Here is a 10637-nt window from a genome sequence, read left to right as displayed (position 1 = left end):
TACCTTTGTCACTCAATTGTTTCACCCAAATTTTTGCACAATTATTGATAACATGTGAAGATCCAAATCATTTATCTTCTCTGCAGAACTGAAGGAGCCCTCCCTCTGACTATCTACATTTTAGAAATAGACACTACTAGCAACTGAGCTATTCTATCTCACTTCTGTATTAACATGTCACTGTCTCCACTATTCATTAGAATTACCTTAATTAATAATCCTGATCTATCCCTTCTCTCATTACCTGAGTTCAGTTTAAGGCTGGGTTCACACATAGCGACAGTGACAACAACGTTGCTGTTACGTCACCATTTTCTGTGACGTAGCAGCGACCTTGTAAGTCGCTGTTATGATCGCTGCTTAGCTGTCAAACACAGCAGCAGCGATCATAACGTCGCTACATGTGCAGAGAGCAGGGAGCCGCGCACACTGCTTAGCGCTGGCTTCCTGCTCTCCTAGCTACAGTACACATCGGGTTAATTAACTCGATGTGTACTGCAGCTACATGTGCAGAGAGCAGGGAGCTGGCACTGGCAGCGTGAGAGCGGCGGAGGCTGCTAACGAAGGTAAATATCGGGTGATCACCTTGGTTACTCGATGTTTACCCTGGTTACAGCTTACCGCAGCTGCCAGACGCTAGCTCCTGCTCTCTGCTCGCTTCATTTTGTCGCTTTCTCGCTGTCACACACAGCGATCTGTGCGTCACAGCGGGAGAGCAACAATAAAAAAAACGAACCAGGGCTGTGTGTAACGAGCAGCGATCTCACAGCAGGGGCCAGATCGCTGCTCAGTGTAACACACAGCGAGATCGCTAATGAGGTCACTGCTGCGTCACAAAAACCGTGACGTAGCAGCGATTTCGGTAGCGATCTCGCTGTGTGACGCACCCCTAAGGCCAAATCTGACCTTTGGACTATGAGACCATCATACTGAGATGGCATTTACAAGCCTATTGTGGTCCTGATTGAACATACACATAAAACAAACAACAACCATTAGGTAAATACAATACCCATTCATCACAATGGGATGATTACTTGTTTCATTGTTTTAGCCTGTTTGCTCTAATAACATGTAAAACTCTGGTCTCCAGTCTAAAAAGAAAGCACAAACATGATTAGAATACAAGCTCAAATAATACACAAAGTTCAGAGTAGAGCTGGGCTCAACTGCGGGTATGGGGGAGGTGCTTTAAGGGAAAGTAGTTACAACAGTTAAATTAATCCCAAGCACACAATCAATTGCAACAGGGTAATGCAAAAAGTGATTTTTATTATAATTATGCAAGCAGAAAGAGAATGCCACTACCGAAAAAGCAAAGACAAAGTCAAGCCAACGTTTCGGCCTTCACAAGGCCTTTATCAAGGACTTGCCTGTAAAGAAATAATAAAGATTATATACACACCAATGAGTGAACATAATGTACATATTTACATATTTACAAGGAGTATATATACACACATACGTGTATCAAGAAGTGACGGGTATAGACGGATTAGACGTCAAATGGGTAAACCACAGGTAGGGCGTTCTGCTCTCAAAGCACAACTTGCTGGATGGAGAGAGGGATACAACAACAATAAGCACCATGGGAAAAATGGCAAGCAGAACGTACAGTAACGGCAAGTACGCGCTGGTACATAACTCGATCAAATGATGATGCCAGCAGGCAGTGAAATCATAAGATGAACCCAATCCGTTCAGAACCATCGGAGATGGGTGACATAGTAGACAATGCAGGACATACAGTATTAGCAATACAGATATATGTATAGCACTTGTTACCGGACGGGCAGAACCAGGAGGAGGCAGTAGATTAAACAGTGCAACTGCTATCTTAGTGGTCAGGCGCCTAAGAGTAAAACTAAATGTAGCATGTATAAACAACGCTAGCCATTGTATGTAGATAAACAATATACAGTATAACAGCGCGGTAGACAGTATGAGGTTAAAAAACCTACCCAGAGTCAAGGAGGCATGAAAGGTGAGTGGGTGGATGGAGGAAGTGCCTATGGAAAGACAGGATACATTAGTACACATAACTATGCATGTGGGGACCAGGCAAGTAGAGGTGCGCATTATAGATAGTGTGTTTACCTTACAGGGCACAAAGGCAGGGGGACAGGGTCCCAGGGGTGCTGGCAGCAGGCGTATGGCAGTGGGGGTCTGTGAAACGGCAGCTATTTGTAGCCAGGGCATTACTTCCTGGTGTGAATCATGGGGGCAGGAGCGCAGGCGCCCGTGACGTCAGTGATGACGTGGGCTTACTACTGCGCATGCGTCCGACGTCAGTGGGGAGCAGGAGAGGTGCTGTTTGCAAGCACCTTAGTGCGCATGCGCGCAGGATGTCACGGAGGGGGCGGTTACCAGGGACAGGATCCCTGCCAGTGTGGGTCACTAGACTCGGCACGCTTGTGTGCGTCGCGTCACAGGGGGGGCGGGGTAAGGGGAGTAACAGGCTGTGAACGGGGATATGGGTGTTTATAATGTCACATAGGGGGCCGGATGTGATAGAGAGGTTAAAGTCCCTGAATGTGGTTATAGTGCTGGTATGTACCGGCTAAGATTCATGGAACCAGGATATGTGTGGTGGGGAAACACATTATGGATGACTGTGTATACAATGTATGTGTGGTCTGTAGGTGTGGAGTCAGTATATAGAATGTAAAAGGGAGGATTGTATATGATTATAGAGGGCGACTGGAAACATGGATGGGACGAGTATACAGCTATATATTACTGATATGAAGCTGTTAGTGTATAGCTGATATAGATTGGCGAATACTGCTGGTATATAGCTGAAATGGACAATAAGTTGGGATGTGGCTGATATGTGGTGCTGATATATAAATGGTATAGGCAGAAAGTACTGTGGTAGAAGTGTATATATGAGGGATGATGAAGCCAAGGTTAAAAGAAATGTAATGGTTTGCTTGGATGTAGAGAAGATAAGTAGTATATGTATGGTAATGTTGTGTGTTGGAAGAGCACGTGTGCCCCAGTGTGTACCGTGTGGGGGGGGGGAAGAAATTGTTGGAAAGGGAGGGAATAGTGATGGGGTAAGGATGCTACCTGGTGAGGAGGAGGTGCCAGTAGTGGAGAAGGTGCATGGGTGGGATCCGATCGGTGGAGCAGGTGATCAGTATCTCTAAAAGAAAAAAGAGATAGGTTAAGAAAACGGTTATATAGGCATCAAATACATACATAAGACATAATGCATGGCAATGGTCTACACAGGTACACAGGCAAGGTTAATAATTCGTTTCATACTCTCTATTCATACCCCACGGCTCAAGGGTTTGTAAGGTATGTATCCAGTATGCCTCACGGTCTCGGAGAATTTGTACCCTATTGCCACCCCTTCTGGGTAGTGGGACGTGTTCTATTATCTGAAACCTTAATTGGGAGACTGAGTGACCTCTGGTCGCAAAGTGAGCCGGAATGGGGAGTACAGTCAGGCCGCACCTTATGGTCGATTTATGTTTGCTAATGCGGTCTCGGATATGTTGGGTGGTTTCTCCAACATATCCGAGACCGCAGGGACATTTGATTAGGTAAACAACAAAATTCGTGTCACATGTATAGAAACCTCGGATGGGATATCGTTTACCGGTTCTGGGGTGTGTAACGAACTCTCCTCTGGTGACGTTCGAGCACTGTACACAGTGGAGGCACGGGAATGTGCCCTTCCGTGGCGTGGCCAAAAAACTCTGTCCCGGTTTAGGGATGAACCTATGTCTGCCCGGACCAAAGTGTCTCTGATGTTGCGAGGACGTTTATGACAGATCAAAGGTGGAGATTGAAATTCCTCAATGTCCGGGTATGCACTGCCGAGAATAGGCCAATGTTTTTTAATAACCTGGCTAAATGAAGGGGAGAAAGGGTGATATGTATTCACGAATGGTATGCGTTGTTTTTTATTGGGTTCTGGACTGTGTCTGGGGGAGGTACTGGATGCAATATGATGTGGATAGTCCCTGGCTTGAAATTTCCTGCTCATTTCTTGATGTCTAAGTGTGCGCCCCCCTCTTACCTCAAGGACACCACTCACTTTCTGGAAACCATATCTAGTATCAACCAAATCACCAACAACGATCTCCTGGTCACCATGGAAAGAGAAATTTAGCTACTGAATTGTAGTGTTGGGGCTCTATTGCATTGATCAATGCAGTAGCTAAATTTCTCTTTATTCATATATTCATGGCAGTAATGCAGGTTCCATTTTTCACATTTCATTCTTACAAATAGCTATTGAATTTTTCATGTCAGTATTCACACAGCAGTTTCTGCTATTACATGTATTCCCCTTCCATAGTCACTGGTGTGCATACCTTATCTCCCCATAGTGATGTTTTTTAGGTTTTTTGCACCCAGTTCAGACATAGAATGGAGTTCCAAACGTTATTCCTTAATGTTAGTAGTTTTTCGTTTGTGAACCCTCCCCATACACACCTATTGCCAATCCACATCGTATATATAGCCTGGGTCTCCGCTTCCCATACACGGTAAGTTTTTTAACTGCATGAGAGGACACATACAAGCTAGGGACCCCAACGTAGAGAAATACTTTGGCGTAGTGTTGGGGCTCTATTGCATTGATCAATTCAGTAGCTAAATTTCTCTTTATTCATATATTCATGGCAGTAATGCAGGTTCCATTTTTCACATTTCATTCTTACAAATAGCTATTGAATTTTTCATGTCAGTATTCACACAGCAGTTTCTGCTATTACATGTATTCCCCTTCCATAGTCACTGGTGTGCATACCTTATCTCCCCATAGTGATGTTTTTTAGGTTTTTTGCACCCAGTTCAGACATAGAATGGAGTTCCAAACGTTATTCCTTAATGTTAGTAGTTTTTCGTTTGTGAACCCTCCCCATACACACCTATTGCCAATCCACATCGTATATATAGACTGGGTCTCCGCTTCCCATACACGGTAAGTTTTTTAACTGCATGAGAGGACACATACAAGCTAGGGACCCCAACGTAGAGAAATACTTTGGCGTAGTGTTGGGGCTCTATTGCATTGATCAATTCAGTAGCTAAATTTCTCTTTATTCATATATTCATGGCAGTAATGCAGGTTCCATTTTTCACATTTCATTCTTACAAATAGCTATTGAATTTTTCATGTCAGTATTCACACAGCAGTTTCTGCTATTACATGTATTCCCCTTCCATAGTCACTGGTGTGCATACCTTATCTCCCCATAGTGATGTTTTTTAGGTTTTTTGCACCCAGTTCAGACATAGAATGGAGTTCCAAACGTTATTCCTTAATGTTAGTAGTTTTTCGTTTGTGAACCCTCCCCATACACACCTATTGCCAATCCACATCGTATATATAGCCTGGGTCTCCGCTTCCCATACACGGTAAGTTTTTTAACTGCATGAGAGGACACATACAAGCTAGGGACCCCAACGTAGAGAAATACTTTGGCGTAGTGTTGGGGCTCTATTGCATTGATCAATTCAGTAGCTAAATTTCTCTTTATTCATATATTCATGGCAGTAATGCAGGTTCCATTTTTCACATTTCATTCTTACAAATAGCTATTGAATTTTTCATGTCAGTATTCACACAGCAGTTTCTGCTATTACATGTATTCCCCTTCCATAGTCACTGGTGTGCATACCTTATCTCCCCATAGTGATGTTTTTTAGGTTTTTTGCACCCAGTTCAGACATAGAATGGAGTTCCAAACGTTATTCCTTAATGTTAGTAGTTTTTCGTTTGTGAACCCTCCCCATACACACCTATTGCCAATCCACATCGTATATATAGCCTGGGTCTCCGCTTCCCATACACGGTAAGTTTTTTAACTGCATGAGAGGACACATACAAGCTAGGGACCCCAACGTAGAGAAATACTTTGGCGTAGTGTTGGGGCTCTATTGCATTGATCAATTCAGTAGCTAAATTTCTCTTTATTCATATATTCATGGCAGTAATGCAGGTTCCATTTTTCACATTTCATTCTTACAAATAGCTATTGAATTTTTCATGTCAGTATTCACACAGCAGTTTCTGCTATTACATGTATTCCCCTTCCATAGTCACTGGTGTGCATACCTTATCTCCCCATAGTGATGTTTTTTAGGTTTTTTGCACCCAGTTCAGACATAGAATGGAGTTCCAAACGGTATTCCTTAATGTTAGTAGTTTTTCGTTTGTGAACCCTCCCCATACACACCTATTGCCAATCCACATCGTATATATAGCCTGGGTCTCCGCTTCCCATACACGGTAAGTTTTTTAACTGCATGAGAGGACACATACAAGCTAGGGACCCCAACGTAGAGAAATACTTTGGCGTAGTGTTGGGGCTCTATTGCATTGATCAATTCAGTAGCTAAATTTCTCTTTATTCATATATTCATGGCAGTAATGCAGGTTCCATTTTTCACATTTCATTCTTACAAATAGCTATTGAATTTTTCATGTCAGTATTCACACAGCAGTTTCTGCTATTACATGTATTCCCCTTCCATAGTCACTGGTGTGCATACCTTATCTCCCCATAGGGATGTTTTTTAGGTTTTTTGCACCCAGTTCAGACATAGAATGGAGTTCCAAACGTTATTCCTTAATGTTAGTAGTTTTTCGTTTGTGAACCCTCCCCATACACACCTATTGCCAATCCACATCGTATATATAGCCTGGGTCTCCGCTTCCCATACACGGTAAGTTTTTTAACTGCATGAAAGGACACATACAAGCTAGGGACCCCAACGTAGAGAAATACTTTGGCGTAGTGTTGGGGCTCTATTGCATTGATCAATTCAGTAGCTAAATTTCTCTTTATTCATATATTCATGGCAGTAATGCAGGTTCCATTTTTCACATTTCATTCTTACAAATAGCTATTGAATTTTTCATGTCAGTATTCACACAGCAGTTTCTGCTATTACATGTATTCCCCTTCCATAGTCACTGGTGTGCATACCTTATCTCCCCATAGTGATGTTTTTTAGGTTTTTTGCACCCAGTTCAGACATAGAATGGAGTTCCAAACGTTATTCCTTAATGTTAGTAGTTTTTCGTTTGTGAACCCTCCCCATACACACCTATTGCCAATCCACATCGTATATATAGCCTGGGTCTCCGCTTCCCATACACGGTAAGTTTTTTAACTGCATGAGAGGACACATACAAGCTAGGGACCCCAACGTAGAGAAATACTTTGGCGTAGTGTTGGGGCTCTATTGCATTGATCAATTCAGTAGCTAAATTTCTCTTTATTCATATATTCATGGCAGTAATGCAGGTTCCATTTTTCACATTTCATTCTTACAAATAGCTATTGAATTTTTCATGTCAGTATTCACACAGCAGTTTCTGCTATTACATGTATTCCCCTTCCATAGTCACTGGTGTGCATACCTTATCTCCCCATAGTGATGTTTTTTAGGTTTTTTGTACCCAGTTCAGACATAGAATGGAGTTCCAAACGTTATTCCTTAATGTTAGTAGTTTTTCGTTTGTGAACCCTCCCCATACACACCTATTGCCAATCCACATCGTATATATAGCCTGGGTCTCCGCTTCCCATACACGGTAAGTTTTTTAACTGCATGAGAGGACACATACAAGCTAGGGACCCCAACGTAGAGAAATACTTTGGCGTAGTGTTGGGGCTCTATTGCATTGATCAATTCAGTAGCTAAATTTCTCTTTATTCATATATTCATGGCAGTAATGCAGGTTCCATTTTTCACATTTCATTCTTACAAATAGCTATTGAATTTTTCATGTCAGTATTCACACAGCAGTTTCTGCTATTACATGTATTCCCCTTCCATAGTCACTGGTGTGCATACCTTATCTCCCCATAGGGATGTTTTTTAGGTTTTTTGCACCCAGTTCAGACATAGAATGGAGTTCCAAACGTTATTCCTTAATGTTAGTAGTTTTTCGTTTGTGAACCCTCCCCATACACACCTATTGCCAATCCACATCGTATATATAGCCTGGGTCTCCGCTTCCCATACACGGTAAGTTTTTTAACTGCATGAGAGGACACATACAAGCTAGGGACCCCAACGTAGAGAAATACTTTGGCGTAGTGTTGGGGCTCTATTGCATTGATCAATTCAGTAGCTAAATTTCTCTTTATTCATATATTCATGGCAGTAATGCAGGTTCCATTTTTCACATTTCATTCTTACAAATAGCTATTGAATTTTTCATGTCAGCATTCACACAGCAGTTTCTGCTATTACATGTATTCCCCTTCCATAGTCACTGGTGTGCATACCTTATCTCCCCATAGTGATGTTTTTTAGGTTTTTTGCACCCAGTTCAGACATAGAATGGAGTTCCAAACGTTATTCCTTAATGTTAGTAGTTTTTCGTTTGTGAACCCTCCCCATACACACCTATTGCCAATCCACATCGTATATATAGCCTGGGTCTCCGCTTCCCATACACGGTAAGTTTTTTAACTGCATGAGAGGACACATACAAGCTAGGGACCCCAACGTAGAGAAATACTTTGGCGTAGTGTTGGGGCTCTATTGCATTTGTAATAACCTGCAGGTAACGGGATACGCAAGGACTGCACGGAACCACGGGGGTTAATCAATGCAAATTTAATAACATATTGCACAACACAGGTGGAGGAATAGTGCGGGAAAGGAGGGGGAAGAAAAGCGGGAATGTGCACAGCAGTAGATATAATGTAATATACATACAACCACTTTGAATAACTTGTCAAGGGTGGGAAGCCTCAGATTGTACTCCCAAAAGCAAAACACAAAAATCCTTATTAAGCAAAAAAAAACGCAGAGTCCTTGTTACCTTACTCGTATAACACAGTGCAGAGTCTTTTCCTATCTGTCCCTAACTAAAAGTAGTGTGCACACTTAACTGCAGGTTTCAGCGTGGGGTACCTCGTCACCGTTGGGGCCCGTATTCCGCCGGCAGACACCTCTAAAGTTCAGAGCACTCCAAAATTATTCCATGAACAATGATTTATGAAAAATATAAATTTTATTATTAAAACTAAACACATAGTTAAAAACAGACAGATATAGACCACATAGTGGCGAGGAGGGCACAAAGTAAATGGCCAAGGGAGCCAAAATCCTAATGCTGTTATACCATCAAATCATCATCAACTTCATATAATGGTGTTTACATACATGATAGAATCAAATTAGACAATTATTCAGATGAATTGAGATACACGTCATAACTGGCAAAATATATACGTCAGTATTTAGTATATGCAGTATTAATCTCATAATATATATACAAATTCACTACAGCAAGAAATGACACAAGTTTGTTTGTGTGTGTATCTTCATATCTGAGGTCACATACAATGCATAGATGTCAATAAATTATTCATAAAGTAATGGCAGATAGTGCCCCTTAGTATAACCTGCAACAGTGGCAGAATGAAGGAGCCACTACCTTATATAGAGTATAGCATTGTTGTCCTCTATTGGGATCCCCAAAATAGGTAGAGAATTAAAGAGTCACTATCCAACAACAGCAAAACTGCACTAGAATAAAAGTGCAGAGCCAACACCATAGCTATAATGTTATAAACAATCATCTAACAGCATCAGTTTCATTCAGTATATGGTATAAATACCAAAGCTCAACCAAGGCCAGAAAGAGTTAATAGCCCACCCTTACCAAACACTCCAACGATCGTTTCGCAACCGCTTCGTCAGGGAGTGAGGTGGGTAGGCTCGTGGGCATCTTAAATACCTGTATGGCAGCTGTGTTTAATGAAAATCCGGAAGACACCATGATTATCGGGCGGCGCGATCCGCGCATGCGCAGAGCCGCAACTCCGTGCCCGGACATCCGCCTACGTCCACCAAGGGCGACAAGGTCGCCGTTGATGACGCAAGCAAGACATCCACGCACGGATCGCGGCCCGCGCATGCGCGTCACGCCGCACAGTGTCGACCGCCGCCATCTTAGTAGAGGTATGCCAGGCAAATCGCAGCCAAACATACTAGGAGGAGGGGAGATAAAACCGTAATAACCAAGATGATATTTGTTGTTGGTACATCCATCACATATTTCCCCTACTCCAATAGTTGGTATTGCAAAGTGGCCAGACAAGTATACAGATCATGATCGTGCGTATACAAATATTATACTTGGACTCATATTTAAAATTACATCATTAGTAGCGTCAAATGTCCACATCATCTCAAAAATCAGAAATCAGAAATAGCGATGACCACATATAAAAGTCCATAACCATGTGTATGATGATAGATGTATATACACAACTTTTTATTTGAACACCGCATAAGATCAACAGCCTGTTAGAACCACCTATATAGTATATGTGGTAACCATCAAAAACACATAATATCAGAATTGCTTTTCCGGACCACCTCACAATATGCAAAACCCACAAGCCTTACCAACCTCAAAAAATGAAAAGATCTATGGAGGTGGAATCGAAAAAGACCATATCAATAAAATACCACAATTAAGAGATGGCGAAAGCAGCGAGACCCAGAGAGACAAACCTTCAAACAAATATGAATGTGGATGGACAGAGCATTTTCATAAAAAGCTTGAGAAACCCCACTGATCATTAAGACCCCTTGGTTTCATGCACTTCAGAAGTGTAATCCACCTACATTCTAACTGACTG

General features: G+C 42.1%; 1 long non-coding RNA gene across 1 annotated transcript; it reads right to left on the bottom strand.

The window, feature by feature from the left end:
* Positions 1 to 1463: 1463 nt before the first annotated feature.
* On the bottom strand, positions 1464 to 3150 carry LOC142250604 (uncharacterized). Its single transcript, XR_012725233.1, has 3 exons — positions 3073 to 3150; positions 1962 to 2009; positions 1464 to 1552 (listed from the first exon to the last, which is right to left on the bottom strand). It is a non-coding gene; the product is annotated as an uncharacterized LOC142250604 (long non-coding RNA).
* Between the last annotated feature and the right edge of the window lie 7487 nt (positions 3151 to 10637).

Source organism: Anomaloglossus baeobatrachus, chromosome 9 (genome assembly GCF_048569485.1).
Source record: "Anomaloglossus baeobatrachus isolate aAnoBae1 chromosome 9, aAnoBae1.hap1, whole genome shotgun sequence".
Classification (NCBI taxonomy): domain Eukaryota; kingdom Metazoa; phylum Chordata; class Amphibia; order Anura; family Aromobatidae; genus Anomaloglossus; species Anomaloglossus baeobatrachus.
Note: the sequence above shows the minus strand (reverse complement) of the source record. Positions and strands in the feature narration are given on the sequence as shown.